Consider the following 16,992-nt stretch of genomic DNA (forward strand, 5'->3'; position numbering starts at 1 on the left):
ATGATTGTAGTGAATGTACGTTCTAGACACGTTAATAGAGATGGATGAAACTTACTATATAAACTGCCCAGGGTACCAGGATTATCAGCATCTATATAGCTTTTGGGGATTATTTCTATAACACTCCAGTCCTTACAAATTCTATCCATTATGTTGGATAATTGATCTCTGAACAATATGCAACATTACATTTATGTTATGTTATGTACCTTATAGGTATGTTGTTGAGATTACATGTACGTTGCCTGCATGCGGTTGTTTGTACTGTAAATACATTTCCTGAACAGTTTTTTAGTGCAGAGGCACTTTGGGCTCACTGGAACATGTTCAAACACTGAAGCTCACAATTCCTTCAAATATATGTACCTTACAAAGAAGATAAAGTATAAGTATATGTGGCTATTTTTAATGTCTTTAATATTTTTAACAGCCAGAATAACATCATAAATGAACATACACATTCCTGTCTTCATACATGAGCAAAGCAAAGACATCCTGCTGGCCTGGCATTATCCATTTGTACTTTTTAAGATTTAAGCTCTGCCGCCAGAAGTCGAGAACTGTCGTTACGCAATCAAGTTTGGATTAAAATGCAACTCCTTGAGTCGCTCTTCTCTTCCCTAAAGCTGTGATATTTAATCTGTGAACACAGGGTCGATGGAAATGGTGTCTGTTAAAGTCAGTTGATGAAAATCTTTATTATTGGCCCAGACACAAACATTACTGTGATTCTGAGTTAGGTTTTCACACTTTTGGAAGCAATTTGCCTCAGTCATTTTCCCGAAGACATCTAAACACAAGCACACAGGGTGCTTGTTACTTATCTGTGTTATTTTTTGTGGCCAAGTTACACATGAAACTCTTTTTAAAATATCTGATTAAAAATACAGTTTTAAGAACGACACTTGATTCATTTTTCTTTCTTCTACTCCAAACTGCACTTGGCCTTCCTCTGTTTTGGATCCAGTAACTGACAAACCAGTCCAGGCCTTTTGGACTCCTGTGATCAAGTCCCTGTGAGAATGTGCCAAGTTGGGTATGAAGGAAGGGGAGTTTTGGCAGATATTTGGAGGATGTGTTAATTTTAACAGCACTGATTACCTAATTTAGTACTTAATTGTTATTTAACTGCTATTTCCTGCAGCTCCTCCTTCTGTTTGAGGTCATGGATATTAATAAGCCACAGTGGCTACACTGCCAGGAGCCCCTAATATTATGATTATAGCCTGGTACAGGATTTGAATTGTCATTTTTAAGGTTGCAGATTCTAATTACTTGTCTGTACTTTGCTTTTCTTCAGTTTGGCCAATTTATTCTGTCCTATGCATGTTGTGAAGGAAAGATAAAAAGAAACTGAAATGTCGAACTGTTTTGTTGCTCTTTTATTTCCACTTCCACTCCTAAACCATCCCTCATAATCATTACTTCAATATCTTTAAAAAAGTTGATTTATTCTTGTTTTGTTACTGCCTTTAAACTGTTCCTCTTTTGTTGAGACATTGCTGGTCAGTTAAAAGTAGATGATGCAACACAGTGTCATAATTAAATGTTTGGACCCTAAAGAACAAACCCAGACACCTACGGCAGGTTTAAGAAGTTATTTACAGGAATTATTGCACAGACAAACAGCAGGACTTGTAAACAGGCAATTGTGCAGTGAAGTGTCTCTTTACAAGCGTGAGGCAAGGAGCTTTGCTGGAGAGGAAACGGGTTAGTTTCAGCAAGACATGAGTGTTTTTAGGACGATCTTGAACGTGGATCTTTGGTCTCAGTTAATTATATCTTACATTAAGCAGCGGAGGGACACTGGTGAGCTGGAAGAAGGAGAGTGGGTATGCAGGTGTTTTTTTTACCCAGAGGAAGTAACTGTGAGCAGACAAGAAGGCAGGGTTAAACAAAGCACAGCACTAACACAAGGTAAGCACAGAAAGCACCAGTGACCACCACAGAGTCCAAAACTATCTGAGCAGGATTGGGAGCACATGGCGTTCTCTAACTACTCCTCAGGTGTGACAGCCCGGGACAAAAAGTTAGCCCACAACTCCACCTGAAAGAAAAGAGATAGTGAGAGACAAGAAAACACCCTCCAAACTGACCATGACACACAGTTAATGAGCACAGAGTAGTGCTGCAACACAGGAGGCCTTACAAATAAAACGAAGCTAAATCTCACTGTAATTATTTAAATGTATAGATGAAACTTACTATATAAACTGCCTAAGGTACCACGATTATCAACATCTATATAGCTTTTTGAAATAGTTTTTATAACACCCAAATCCTTACAAAATATATTGACTATGTTGGATAGCTGACCTCAGAACAATATGTGATATTACATTTATATTTCATGTACAGTTATGTACCTTATGGGTATGTTGTTGAGATTATATGTACGTTACCTGCATGCAGTTGTTTGTACTGTGAATACATTTCCTGAACAGTTTTTAGCGCAGAGGCACTTTGGGCTCACTGGAACATAATATTTGTTTGAAAACAAATATGTACCTTGCAAAGGAGAAAAGGTGTAAATAAATGTGCTTATTATTAATGTCTTTAATATTTATAACAGCCAGAATAACATTATAAATGAACATTCATGTTTGTGTCTTCATACATGAAGCCACATCACAAGTTAGCCAACTTCACCTGAGAGAAAAGAGATAGCAAGAGGAAAGAGGGAGAGAGGAAAACACCTCGCAGACTGACCATGACACACAGTTAATAAGAAAAAAAAACAACTTTCTCTACGTTGGACTGTTCATTAGGTCAAAGTCAGCAATGCTGAAAGGCCAATTTAATGTTGGCCATAGTGTTGAGGGTTGGGGGCAGCAGGTCCACACATACTTATAAAACTACTAAGTGGAGGTTTTTGCAGAATTTTGTCTGTGACCATTATTCACACACTGACACATTTTAACAGCACAGCAGCTCCTCTAAACTGTACTTAAAAGCTAAATCGATATCCTCAAAAGAGACTTCCTCATTGTGTGTCTCTATATGACAGCCAGGTCTGCATTAACCTAATATAATCCTGTACCGCCCCCAATATAAGGAATGATCTTACTTCATGTTGTTCCTGTATAACAACTGTATAACTCCCATCACCAGCTAACTTATGCAAAAGTCCAAGTAAGAAAATAAGAAATCTGATGCATATAGGAGTATCTGGCCATTATTATGAAAATGGCCTTTAATAGCCTTCAATTTCACACACTTAAAGGAGTTCCTGTAGCGATAGCAAGATCTCAGGAGGTTAACTGAACAAGAAAAACATGATGCTCTCTACAGAATAAATAAATGCAAGATTATTTTTAAAACATTAGAGCACATTCTCTTCCACTGATTGTTAAAAATCACATTTACAGTATAGGTGTAACATCCATTCTCCAGCAGAGTTCGTTTTGACATAAATGGGGCAAGCCAGTGTCCGATGTATTCTTATTTAGGTGTTGGCAAGTGTGAAAATGTAAAAATACAATACAGTGCAGGCTGGAGAGATGATCCTCGGGCTCCTCTCATGCACCTAATAGCAGCTGAGTGACTTAAAGGGAGGCTGTAATTTCAGGGATTTATCACATGATGGATGAGAGCTGATGTGTTAAGAGACCTATGAGGGTCCTAGACAGCAGTCATAAATCTTGGTTCATGCATGAAACCCCAAACATATTTGCATCTCTCATTTCACCACATGAAATTAGCTGTAAAATGTGATGGAACAGAGCAGAGACCATTCCACGGCTCACTAGAGGACGGATAGCCATTTTCAACCCAATTTATGCTATCTAATTTGAGTACCGGCTTGGTGAAGTGAAGTGGTAATATTGAAGCATTACTCATACGGAAATGCACTGTCACATCACTTTGATGCCGTGTGCCTCTGCTTGTACATGGGCATGATAAGTAGGCTAAATTACATACCTGGAGGTGCAGATGATGACACATTATTTAAATATGTCTTATGTGCTGTTGTGTACATCTGCACTGATATGTGTTATGTGTTGCACTTAGTTAATTGGTATCTGGGGAAAAGCGTGTGGGCTATAATTAGTAAAGTGGATGGTAACATGTGTTCTTCTGAATATAGGTAGCAACCATAATGGGGATTTTTTTCCCCTTGTCTATCTCATGCTGATTGCCTAACTGACATATAATATTACTTAGCAACTGCAGCACAGATGCTTTCTATACGTGCTGACATGCCATCTCTAAGTTATTGTGAAATAAGATTTGTTGGGACATGATGCAAAGCTCTAAAATGTCTGTGTTTTCAGGACTCTTAAATCCTTTGTAGATAATATGATAGTGGCTTTTGAGAAAGACCCTATTTCTGTTGAAAGGATATTGGGAAAATTGTTGTTTTGTTAATTGCTACCAAAAACAAGCAATTAATCTCCAGATCTCAGTGAGTCAGACAGCGATTCATTACTGAAGCATTAAAAATCGCTTTGCATTTTAAAAACTTAGCTTAAAAGTGTTCTACACAGAAAAAGTGATAATAAAAAAGCTGCATAGAGGAACAATGACAAGAATGTGTTTTCTAAAGAAGAGGTGATGTAACACAGTGGGGAACATGAATTTGTCACAGTTCTTGGAAATGCTTTCCTGTGATTAAATTCAACATGAGTCCATAGTTTTTTTCAAAGATATTAATCAAATAAATGAAGCTGTCAGATCTTATTTGCAACATATGATTTATCCCAGTGTAGGAAGATTGTGTTGTGTGTAACTGTCAGGGTTTTGCCTGCTTTCACAATTTTACTGAACTGAGCTCAAGAAGCAGGAATAACAAAGGATGTATGGGGGCAAATATTCAGGCTGGGATAACACTCAGAAGAAAAGAAAATTATTTTTGGAACTGTTTTGTAGAGTTCTTGTTACTTAGGGCTCCACTGCAGGCTTGTTTCCAATGGCACGCTGATGGTGGGTCAGGCAGGTATTCAGGTAAGTATTTGGCATGATTTCCAATGGGTTACTAAAGGCAGACAGAAACTCAAAAAAGCAGGTGAGTAAATGAAGCAGTGCAAGAGGTCTGGGCTTAACTCTGTCTGTGACCCAGCATTTTGAGTTCATTGTGTGTTTTTTGGAGTTCTTCTTATTTATGTTGTTGCCATTATTAGTTGTGATTTAGTTGAGTTTTATTCTAGTTCAGGTTCTATTTCTCCTTCTGTGAGTCCGTTCTTGTCTTCTGTGTTAGTCTACATCTCGTCATGTTTACTGTTTATTTTGAAAGTCTTGTTTCCAAGTTCCGTGTGTTTTGCTTTACTTCCCCTGTGTTGTCATGCTGTTCATTTGTGTCAGCTGTTTCCTCATGTGTTTCCACTTCCCCTGATCACCTCCTGTGAATATTTAGTCTGTCTGTTTTCATTCAGTAGTTGTCAGGTTGCCTCTGTATTTTCCTTCCACGCTACGTCAGGTTAATGGATTTTCACAATTCTGTTCAGTTCATGTTCATGTTTTCACTTCATAGTTCCCTGCATGTACCTGTTCAGAATTAGCCACAGACATCACAGTTATCCTAGTTAGTTTACTCTCCCATGTTCACTTTGCTTTATTTTTACATTCTTGTTATCAGCCCTAATAAAGGCTTGTTCTTGGTTTAAAGCTCAGGACTTCTCCCGTGGTTTGCATTTGGGTCGGTTCGATTAATACACTGGCGTACCCTGCCAGGACAGCCACATGGGTAAAAGAGCAGGTTTGGGAACTGTCAGTGACTCTTGATGGAGAACAGGTGTGCCTGCAGGAGACTTTTCACCACTGGACGAGAGCCACGCCTACATTCACACAAAAGGGGGAGAAAAAGAGAAAGGAGGACACGGGGAACCATGGGAATAACAAAATTGCTTAAATAAAGTAGAATTTTTTTAGAAATACAACATGACAAACGATAAAATTTACACAAAACAGAGAAGTTTAGTTAAACAGAAATACCCCAATAAGTACTACAAATAAAGAAAGTAACAACAAAAAGCCATGTGAAATCTGAAGATGTCTCTATAGCATAAAATAGCTCAATAAATTGAACAAAGGGCAATAATCTTGTCTTGTTTTCAGTTATGATTTAAATATTTTGCATATCATTGCATTTTTTCTACTTTTTTTGGAAATTGGCTTATAAATATTTTTATATATTGTTGGATTTTATGTGTTAGACAAATGTGCTTTTAGAAACTGAAGCACTTTTCTCTCTCAGACGACTCCAAATCTGCATGGTCTACATTATAAATACCAATTTTGCTGAAAAAGTAACGTCGGTTTCCACTTTGAACTCAAATAAAACCAGACAAGTGACGGGAAGAGTTTATTTTCATATCAATGTTTATGACAGCAGACGAGGCGTGTGAATACAAAAATGTGACTGCTAACGGAACAACAGGATTATGCGGCATAGTTTACATATTTTAGGTACAACATGCCGTCAGCTACACCCTGAGTCAGTTCAGAAATTTAATTCTCTTTCTGCTTCCTTTGCAGCACATCCAAAGTGTCATATCTTCTGTTGCACAGCTGCTCTCAGACGGCTGTGGAATTTGACAGTTGTGACAATTTGACAGTTGCAAGCCTGTGAAACTTAAATTGATAAAATGATAAAAAAACAAAACAAAATAAGAACCAAAAAAAATGCTGTGCAGTATTCATCTCACAGTTTGAATTACGGGAAATGCCCGTACAGATTGAATGGTCGCCACATCATAACAACCTCGTGTAGCCAGCGTGACCTGAACATTTCACATCTTTGCTTTATGCCCCAACCAACAGCGTTCCCATTCTCCTGCCTATAACCATCACCTATCTCTGGCTAGTACTGACTTTTTGTTTTAAATAACATGCCAACAGGACGCGGTGTGTTCATCTGTCTTTGCTGAAGCCAAAGGTGTAAACTCCTTCAGTAAATAAACACCTGGCTGGTAAGCTGTTGGGTAATTAATGTCACACCTGCTTTCATTTTTCATGCTGTTGTTTTATTGTGTAGATGTTAATTACCATGGCATTCATGAGGATTCACCTCACAGCACCGCACTGTGTATCTGAGGAGGAAACTTTTTAATTACCTGACAAAATGTTTTTTATTTGTTTTTACATTTTTTAAACAGGAAATAACTGTATAAAGTGAGATCTTTGGTTTGGGATTGTTTTGTTTTGTTCGTGTTATTTTTAATGGTTATTATGCAACTGACAGCATTATGTGGGCTCGGAAGTGATCCAGTTTCCATGTTTGGACAGTTTGTCTGTGTTTGAGGAGATGAGTCACTCTGAGAAATTATGCAAGCGTGGTTAATTGTTTTGTTGTTTATTTTTGATTTGTGGGTTTTTAAGCTCCAGGCATCCTTTACAATACATTTTTCACTGGTTCAAGTTCATTAAAAATAACTTGATAGACCATTTCTTCATTCACCATGTGTATGTTTGAATTTATTAAGTTTGATTCATAGATTTTGTCCTGTAAAAAGTTTTCCCAGGTGCTCCCATTTATTTTGGTATTAACAAAAGTGAAAGTGGACAGTATATCCTTATTGGCTCCGTCACTAGTCAGTTAACATAAAACTAATGTAGGACTATTAGTGGAAATCAACCAGAAAATCTAGTAACATCATGTTCTGAAATCGGACAAGATGGCACTACGTACGCACTTAAAAACTGTACTTTAAAACACTTATTTTGAACATCCAGCTTCGCAGACAATGTTAGATCTGTGACATTTAAAGTGTGTAACTATTAGCAGAATAACATACTTGAAAATAAATATAAAACAAAAGGAAAACTCGTGTCAGTATCCTTTTTTCAGTCCTGTGAGATGTGTGGCATTTTTGGATGACTATTTCTGCTACATTTGTGTCCATTTGCGTATTATTGCTGCAGACTGTTCTCGCATGCCAGTTTTTTGCAGTTTTTCAACACACTTAATATAACAGGAATGAAAGGACAGGACTATCTTAGGCCATTAGCACCCTCAAGTACCCTGCCCAGGGAGTTCAAGAAGGCTGGGTGCTCTGAACCATCAATCAGTGCAGACGACAGTCAGGACCTGTTCCCCAACACGAATGTGCACTGAACAAGCCCTCTCATCCACCAGGAGAAACCCGAGCATACAGGCAACAAGCTGAGGAGGATGCCAGAGACCAAGCCATGCATTGAGGTGAGCCTGACTATATCTAGCCAGTACCTCTCAAACTCACACACTAACTCTGGCTCCTTCCCCACTAGAGAGGTTAGCATTTCATGTCCCAGTTGCTAGGCCCCGGTAACCCTATCCTGGGCAGGGTGAACTGTCTCCCTGATCTTATATTCATAGGGGTCTTTTGAAGCACTCTTTGTCTGTTCCCTCACCCAGGACCTATTTGCCATGGGAGACCCTATCAGGAGGCAAAAGCCCCCCAGACAACATAGCCTCTGCGATCCCTGGGACACACAAGCTCCACCACCATGACCATTAAATAACCAGGAAGTGAAACTGCTGAGAATAACAATCACTTTTGCAAGAGTGTCCTGGGCAAACATAAGCAACATTAACATATGTTTTTCAGTGTAACAAAACAGTAAAACTTGTTGGTGTGTGTAGCTGGGAACTTGGACTTTGCCTCCTACTGTGGAGACCACATGGTGCTGCAGAGAGAGCTGTGCTGTGGGGATATCGAGGGTGCACAGGTTACCATCTCTTTGTCAGGATTATAAAAACAGCAAGCCTCACTGGTCATTGTGACAAATGGTGAGAACAGCACGTTGTTGTCAAAGACGGGATTTATCCTGACATCTGTACTGAATTCAAACTAAGTGAACCTGGCAGCAGCAGATATAGCGGGTACCTCACTTTTTTTAGGGCTTCTGTTATGTAAATGTAGTCGCCGACCTAGTAGCAGTAACAGCATGTTGTGCCTCAGATTCAGTCTCTGAATTTGTCTTGATCATGTTTCATAAATGCTACAATGTTACACACATAGCTAAAGGTTTTTGTGTACTGGTACGGTCTATTTTCTATAGTTCACGTGTCATGACTCTTTTTAAAGGCATTTGATGAGTGACCCTTGACCCCATTGCTGCCAATGGCCCATACAGTGTGACAGCAAAAGTTCAAAACAGTAGAGCTACTTTTACAGATGTGCTGTTTGGAGACATCTGGCTGTGTGGAAGGCAGAGCAACATGTGCTTTAAGGTAAGCCAAGTGAACAACACACCATATCGATAAAGGTTTATTTTAGGCAAGCAGCATCGTGATGCAGTGGTCGATGCTGTCGCCTCAGTGGAGGTGCTAGCCCTTTCTGTGTGTCATTTGTATTTGCTCTCTGTGCCAGTTTGGGTTTCCTCTCAGTGCTTTGCTTTCTTTCCACAGTAAAGACATTCTTGTTAGGTTGACCGGTCATTCTACATTGGTCATAAGTGTGGGTGTGGGAGTGCATTGTTGTCTGTTCTCTGTGCTGGCATTCGGGTTGTGCCTCTTACCTGCTGTCCGCTTCCTCTTTGCCAAAGTGCAAAACCAAAATATTTCATGCTTAAAAGGTATTTATTCATGTGATGAAACATATTTATTTATTAATTTACTCACTTTGCACCCAATTTTTAATGCATCAGAGGAGCTGGCTCTTCTCACTGAGTACTCTCATGTGAGCTATGTTACAGCAGTCTTGACAGCGAGTTAATGCATCTGGCTGAAGTGGAGATTCCCTGGTCTGCGCCCACCACCTGTAAGATGAGGATTTTTTTTTTAATGTGTCTTTTGTCCTCTTGATATCAGTTCTAGATTAGGCACTGGAATAGACATCTGTGCTGTTTCTCAGATACAATGGCAGAATTAGATCTGCACATTGGTGGAAAAGAGGTGAGTGATGCTTAAAACCTGATTCGAGGAAATTACCTTCCTTTTTTTAAAACCTGATATGTACTTTATGATGAAATTATTAGAAGAACAACCAGCGCAGATTACCGCTTTTAACTAAGGACATCATGACCACTTTTGGGGAAAACGTTGTGTATGTGATAATGAGGTTGGTAACTTTTAAATGTTAAATCCAGTGGATCAAAAAGCCTGCAACCCTCAGATTTAAGGCACTTGATGGCTGATCATCTGTACTCACTCACTCACTAGTAACAGACAAAAGTGTTTCTAAGGTGGTGGATGGAAATTGGGATAAAAAAAAATCCAAATCATGATGTACAACAATCGGGTTCTTTATATTGCTGCAAGAGTATATTTGGAGAAATGGGCTCCAGTTCTACTTGTTGAAAAGCATCTATTCTTGCATTCAAGCTTCTTCAGAGTAAAGTGTTTCTGCTTTTGTTCTCATATAGTGCCAAAACACAAGCTGTCCCTGGCATAACTCTAGCATCAACAGATTTCTTAATGTACCAGAACTGAAAAGATCAACAGAGAAACCGATTTCTGGAGGCTTTTCTTCAATAAAAAGTATGCACATGTTGTGACCTGCTTTTGCTGTTAGACTTTTTTATTTTCTTCTGTTATCTTACCAACTGGGACATCACAATGAATTAATAATTAAATAAAATAACAACAGTTAGATTACATGGTTTTTTCTGTTTCAGGATCCATCCCTGAGACAAACAGAGTGTAGCCTATAGACTGACACTGGATGCCTGAGCTGGTGGCTTATAAGAAAAAGGACATGGTCTTTCTTGAAACTTACCCTAAAGAAACTGTTTCATTGTACATCAACATTACCTATGGCTAGGCGGTCTCTGTTACTCCCTCTAAAGACATTTTAGGGCCAGCACCGATATAGTGTTGATGTTAGCATTTACACTAACTGCTGGGTTGACAGTGCAGCAAGACACTGAACCTTAAATTGGCACCCTGCAATACCAGGCCTGCCCCCAAGGGTGTGCAGATTATCTGCATGTTAATGAGATACACTTTGCAGAGCAAAGTTAAATCACTTATTTTATTATTTGCTATTATTTTTGTGGGTTGTCCAAGTTTTACGTGTAACAATCTTTAGAATCTTTAACTCCTAAGACAAAGTCATACCTTTTCTCTTCTCTTGTGTTTTTAATGAGGGCTTTTGATTAGAAATTTGGGCTCTGTGTAGCTTAAGTCTCTCTAGCACTAGTCAGATTTTACCGGCACTTCCTTTTATCATCAATCACTCTTCATCGAAAAGAGGCGTCTGGAAAATCTACTAACCCTGAAAATGTCAGAAGACATTTGTCTCTACGGTCAGTTGGGATAATTGGACATGATGTTGACTGGCGACCTCTCCAGGGTTTGTAATAGGCTCAGAGCAGCTTGTCTGTTCATTTTGTAATTCCATTTGGTGAAAACACCATGAATAAAATAATAATAAACATTTATTTATTGTTTATTACATTGAATCTGACCTTTTACTTTAAAAATAGTTTGGGTAAGTTACTTTATATTAGTAACTTAGTTACATTACTAGTTACTTCCATCAAAAGTAACTCAGTTACTTCAAGTTACTCGTTACTTTCAAAGTAACTAGTTACCAGGGAAAGTAACTTTGGTTTTACTCAGAATTCTCTTGTTAATGTGTTTCTTCCATAACTTTGCCAGTCTTCTAGCTTGCTTACTTGCCACAAGTGCACTGTGCCACCTACCAAAGGAAAAAATAATGTGCATATTTCCACGAGAGAAATCCTACGCCTGGACCGTCATTGACCGCCGCATGATTCTAGCCTACGTCACAGCGTCATGTGCGCTTTTTACATCCAACACAAAAATTGCAGTCGTGGTGCTTTCGATTGTACTCAGAACTCAGAAATTCTGCCTTCCGAATAGGAAGATGTAGGTAACACCAGACTGCAGATGAGCTGCATACAGGGCTGGACTGGGGCAAAAAATCGTCCCGGGCATTTTGACTAGAGACCGGCCCACCATTATAGCAAAAATCATAAAGCCTTTGAATGAAAACAAACACTGTTGTGACAGTGATGTACACTGTCTTGATGGTATATATGCATCAATCTATCAATCGTTTGTTGTAAGACTCAGATAATTATTTATTAAAAGCTAGACATTTGAAATGAGAATAAGAAAGTATTTCCTTGTGCCCCCCTCTCCCTGTTAATGCCCTACATGCCCCCCTGGCAACACTTTGCTAGATCCGCCCCTGCACAGTTACCAGCTGTCAGCGTAAAAAAGGATCCTGGTGTTATTTGTCTCTCAGAAACAGTTCATAACTTCCCTTCAACTCATTTATGTCAGCTAAAAGGTAAACCTGTTTCTCCATCACCTGTTCAGCTCTGATGATTCAGTAAGGACATCTCCTAGTTTCATCTTCATGTTTCCCTCTCACCAGATATACAAACTGATATCATGACCAGCAGCTTTACAGCTGTGGCTCCAGCAAACATCAGCTGATACTAGAAATTAATATTAAATAAATTCTAACAACAGCTGATCAAACGTGCTGCTGTTGTTTAACGCGACATCCGGTGGTTTCCTCTTTCTGGCGCAAAGTGGACGATAAATAAACAAGAGGGAAAAGCTGATCAGCTGATCATTGATCAGTTTCATGATTAAAGTAGCAACAGGAGAGGGAGGGGGAGAGAATGAGGGAAGAAGAGGCAGCTGACAGTGTAAAGACGCAGAATAACTCCAGCTTTGTGTCTTTTTCATTGTAGCTGAAGTCTGGGACTGTGTTTCTTTTCACCTCAATACCAAACGCGTAATATTTTCTCTGAATACGAGACGATTCCGTTTTTTAGGGAACGGTTGGCAACTCTAATAATTAACCGTATGAACAAAATAAAGTTCAACATCATTAACATCATAGAACCCACCCAGATGTATAGAAACTCCATCATGCTAGCTAGCACGCAGTACGAAAAAGTCAGCACAACGAAAATAAACTCCACCTAAACTTGGGTTATATCTGACCCAGATAGACTGCAGGTCATAACTTCTTACCTGAAGTTCAGTTCACCTGACTCGGACCAGCGGCCGCTACGGGTCTCTCCTCCTCCTGCGTCCCCTTTCTCTCATCCACCTGCTGGCCTCCACCACTTGCTAATGTTACTGAATCTGTGGAAGCTCCGCGATAGCCACCACACGAAGTAACGAATAACGTGCCTATCTAAATCCCAGTAACGAGTAACGCGTTCCTGGTTTTGGCATAATAACTAGTTACCGTGCTCGTTACCACAATAATAACGTAGTTACTGTAACGCATTACTTAATAACGCGTTAGTCCTAACACTGGTAATATGAGATCAGTTTTTTTGAGCAATGAAATACAAAGAAATAACCCCTTCAAGGTTTGACAGTTTGCATAAAGAAGGTATATCAGCAACAGAATGCTTTGAAATTTAATTTTGCTTTCTGTGTGAAACCAAAGAAACCCAAAGTAATCATAGTGATTACTCATGATTACACTTCATGAGTATTTATGACAGCAGAGGAGAATGGGCAAACTGAAACTGCTAATGAAGCAAAGGGATTCTGCGCAATATAGTGTATTTCACCTAGTCAATTCAGAAATGTAATTCCCTCTCCATTTCCTTTTAATCAGATCCAAAGGGCCGTATATTTCACAGCCTTTTTATTAGACGCAGTTTCACAGCTGTTCCAACAAGGTTGTCATTCAATTTGACAATTACACTGATTAACAATGGAGCTGGAATGTGATATGCAGGCCTGTTAAACTTAGAGTAAATCAATGAAAACAACATAAAAGTATATGTCTCACTGTTTGGATTAAGAAAAAAGCCCAACTGTGAGACGTACAGCTGCTGCTGAAGTTTTACATTGTGGTAATTTCAGTTTTATGTACTGACACAGATCTTTAAAGCAGTTTGCAATGATTGGACATTAATGGTGGCCTCATCATGTACAGGACGTGGACATTTCACAGTTCTTCCATTACTTTATGCCCCAACCAACAGCTTTCCTATTCTCCTGCCTATAACCATCAGCTATCTTTGGTTATTACTGACATTCAGTTTTAAATAACATGCCAACAGAACGCAGTGTGTTCATTTGTCTTTGCTGAAGCCAAACAGGTAAACTCCTTTGGTAAATAAGCACCTGGCTGGTAAGCTGTTGGATAATTAATGTTGCATCTGCTTTCATTTTTCATGCTGTTGTTTTAGTGTATAGATATTAATTACTGTGGCATTCATAAGGATTCACCTCACAGCAACACACCGTTCTGTGTATCTGAGGAGGATGTTTGAGAAACTTGTGGCACAATAACTGATGATATCTGTTTGTGGTGTGGCATACTATATGACATGACTTTCATGGCATATAGCACACCTTGTGATGGGCTTGTTTCAAGTCATTTTTTGTGCTTTCTTTGCAGAACAGCAATCACTGTGATTTTAGGAGATTCAACCCAATTTCTCTGACTACTGTGTTTCCTTTTTTTAAAAGCATTAATGAGCCAAGGCCCTATTCCTGAAAGCAGATTTAGTGAACAACTCTGACGTGAGGTTTTCTGTTCCAGAAACATGTAGTCAATCTTTCTATGTCCATATATATATATATATATATATATATATATATATATATATATATATATATATATATATGAGTCAGTCTGGTAACTGACTTCCAGGGCAAAGTGTATTACTTTTACTGTTTACTGTCTTGATAACTGATCAGGGATTCAAACCAAAGTAATAAATAAATATGTTTCATCACATGAATAAATACCTTTTAAGCATGAAATATTTTGGTTTTGCACTTTGGCAAAGAGGAAGCGGACAGCAGGTAAGAGGCACAACCCGAATGCCAGCACAGAGAACAGACAACAATGCACTCCCATACCCACACTTATGACCAATGTAGAATGACCGGTCAACCTAACAAGAATGTCTTTACTGTGGAAAGAAAGCAAAGCACTGAGAGGAAACCCAAACTGGCACAGAGAGCAAATACAAATGACACACAGAAAGGGCTAGCACCTCCACTGAGGCGACAGCATCGACCACTGCATCACGATGCTGCTTGCCTAAAATAAACCTTTATCGATATGGTGTGTTGTTCACTTGGCTTACCGTACCTGACTCACCTTAAAGCACATGTTGCTCTGCCTTCCACACAGCCAGATGTCTCCAAACAGCACATCTGTAAAAGTAGCTCTACTGTTTTGAACTTTTGCTGTCACACTGTATGGACCATCGGCAGCAATGGGGTCAAGGGTCACTCATCAAATGCCTTTAAAAAGAGTCATGACACGTGAACTATAGAAAATAGACCGTACCAGTACACAAAAACCTTTAGCTATGTGTGTAACATTGTAGCATTTATGAAACATGATCAAGACAAATTCAGAGACTGAATCTGAGGCACAACATGCTGTTACTGCTACTAGGTCGGCGACTACATTTACATAACAGAAGCCCTAAAAAAAGTGAGGTACCCGCTATATCTGCTGCTGCCAGGTTCACTTAGTTTGAATTCAGTACAGATGTCAGGATAAATCCCGTCTTTGACAACAACGTGCTGTTCTCACCATTTGTCACAATGACCAGTGAGGCTTGCTGTTTTTATAATCCTGACAAAGAGATGGTAACCTGTGCACCCTCGATATCCCCACAGCACAGCTCTCTCTGCAGCACCATGTGGTCTCCACAGTAGGAGGCAAAGTCCAAGTTCCCAGCTACACACACCAACAAGTTTTACTGTTTTGTTACACTGAAAAACATATGTTAATGTTGCTTATGTTTGCCCAGGACACTCTTGCAAAAGTGATTGTTATTCTCAGCAGTTTCACTTCCTGGTTATTTTATGGTCATGGTGGTGGAGCTTGTGTGTCCCAGGGATCGCAGAGGCTATGTTGTCTGGGGGGCTTTTGCCTCCTGATAGGGTCTCCCATGGCAAATAGGTCCTGGGTGAGGGAACAGACAAAGAGTGCTTGTCAGGTCAAATGTGTGATATTTGAATTTGATATTGAATTTCACAGCGGCCTCTACTGTTGTGGTAACAAAGCAATATGGCAGTAGCCCGCACGCTATGCTTTCATATTAAAATATGAAGGTTTTGTGAGTGATTTTGTAAATAGGGGTATTTTTACCCACTCCATGGCATGCTGGTCAGTCACAGGAGCACGTTCAGTGAGAGACTGCACCACTGAACGACACAGGAAATCTTTCCTGCCTGTGGCCATCTCCCTGTACAATGCATCCACTTAACACACTGGTTACTGCTACAACTACACATGTTTCTTTTCCAGCTATTTATTAATGAGTGACTTATGTATATATATATATATATATATATATATATATATATATATATATATATATATATATATATATATGTATATATTGTACTATTCTTAGTTAGCGTATTGTCTGTCTTGTTAATGTTGGTTTATGTTGGTTTATAATGGAGCACTGTAACAAAAAAATAATTTCCCCCAGGGATCAATAAAGTATTCTGATTCTGATTTTAGTCTAGCATGATGAAAATTTCCCTGTCAAGAGGAAATTATTTAAATGCATAATGTAAATGTTTATACTAAAGTTTGCAGCAACTAATTTACTGCAGATTGCACTAAATCTAATGCTTAAAGGAAAAAAGACATATTATGCCCATTGTGGTTGTCACAGTTACTCCTAGTAGTGTTTTATTTATTTTAAATCAGAGGAGACATTAATGGTTTCTGTAAATTTATGTTCAATTTATGACTCCAAAGGGACACAAGTGTGTTTGAAAGAGTTCTACTAGATCAGTGGTTCTTAACCTGGGTTCGATCGAACCCTAGGGGTTCGGTGAGTCGGTCTCAGGGGTTCGGCAGAGCCTTCGCCATGACATGCATGGCTCATTTTGTGCACCAGTAAAAAAATCACATTTTATTTTTCACTAAAGAGGGGTTCATATGAAGCTGGTGGGGTTCGGTACCTCCAACAAGGTTAAGAACCACTGTACTAGATGGAAAATTTTTCAGGGTCATATATCTGGTATTGTCTCTTAGAGCAGGGGTCCCCAATCCCAGTCCACAAGGGCTGGTGTCCTTGCAGGTTTTAGATCTCAGCCTGGGTCAACACACCTGAATCACACGATTAGTTCATTACCAG

The sequence above is a fragment of the Diplotaxodon limnothrissa genome, linkage group LG14 (genome assembly GCF_057381915.1).
Source record: "Diplotaxodon limnothrissa isolate DT_005_m linkage group LG14, D_limnothrissa_male_GT1.1, whole genome shotgun sequence".
Taxonomy (NCBI): domain Eukaryota; kingdom Metazoa; phylum Chordata; class Actinopteri; order Cichliformes; family Cichlidae; genus Diplotaxodon; species Diplotaxodon limnothrissa.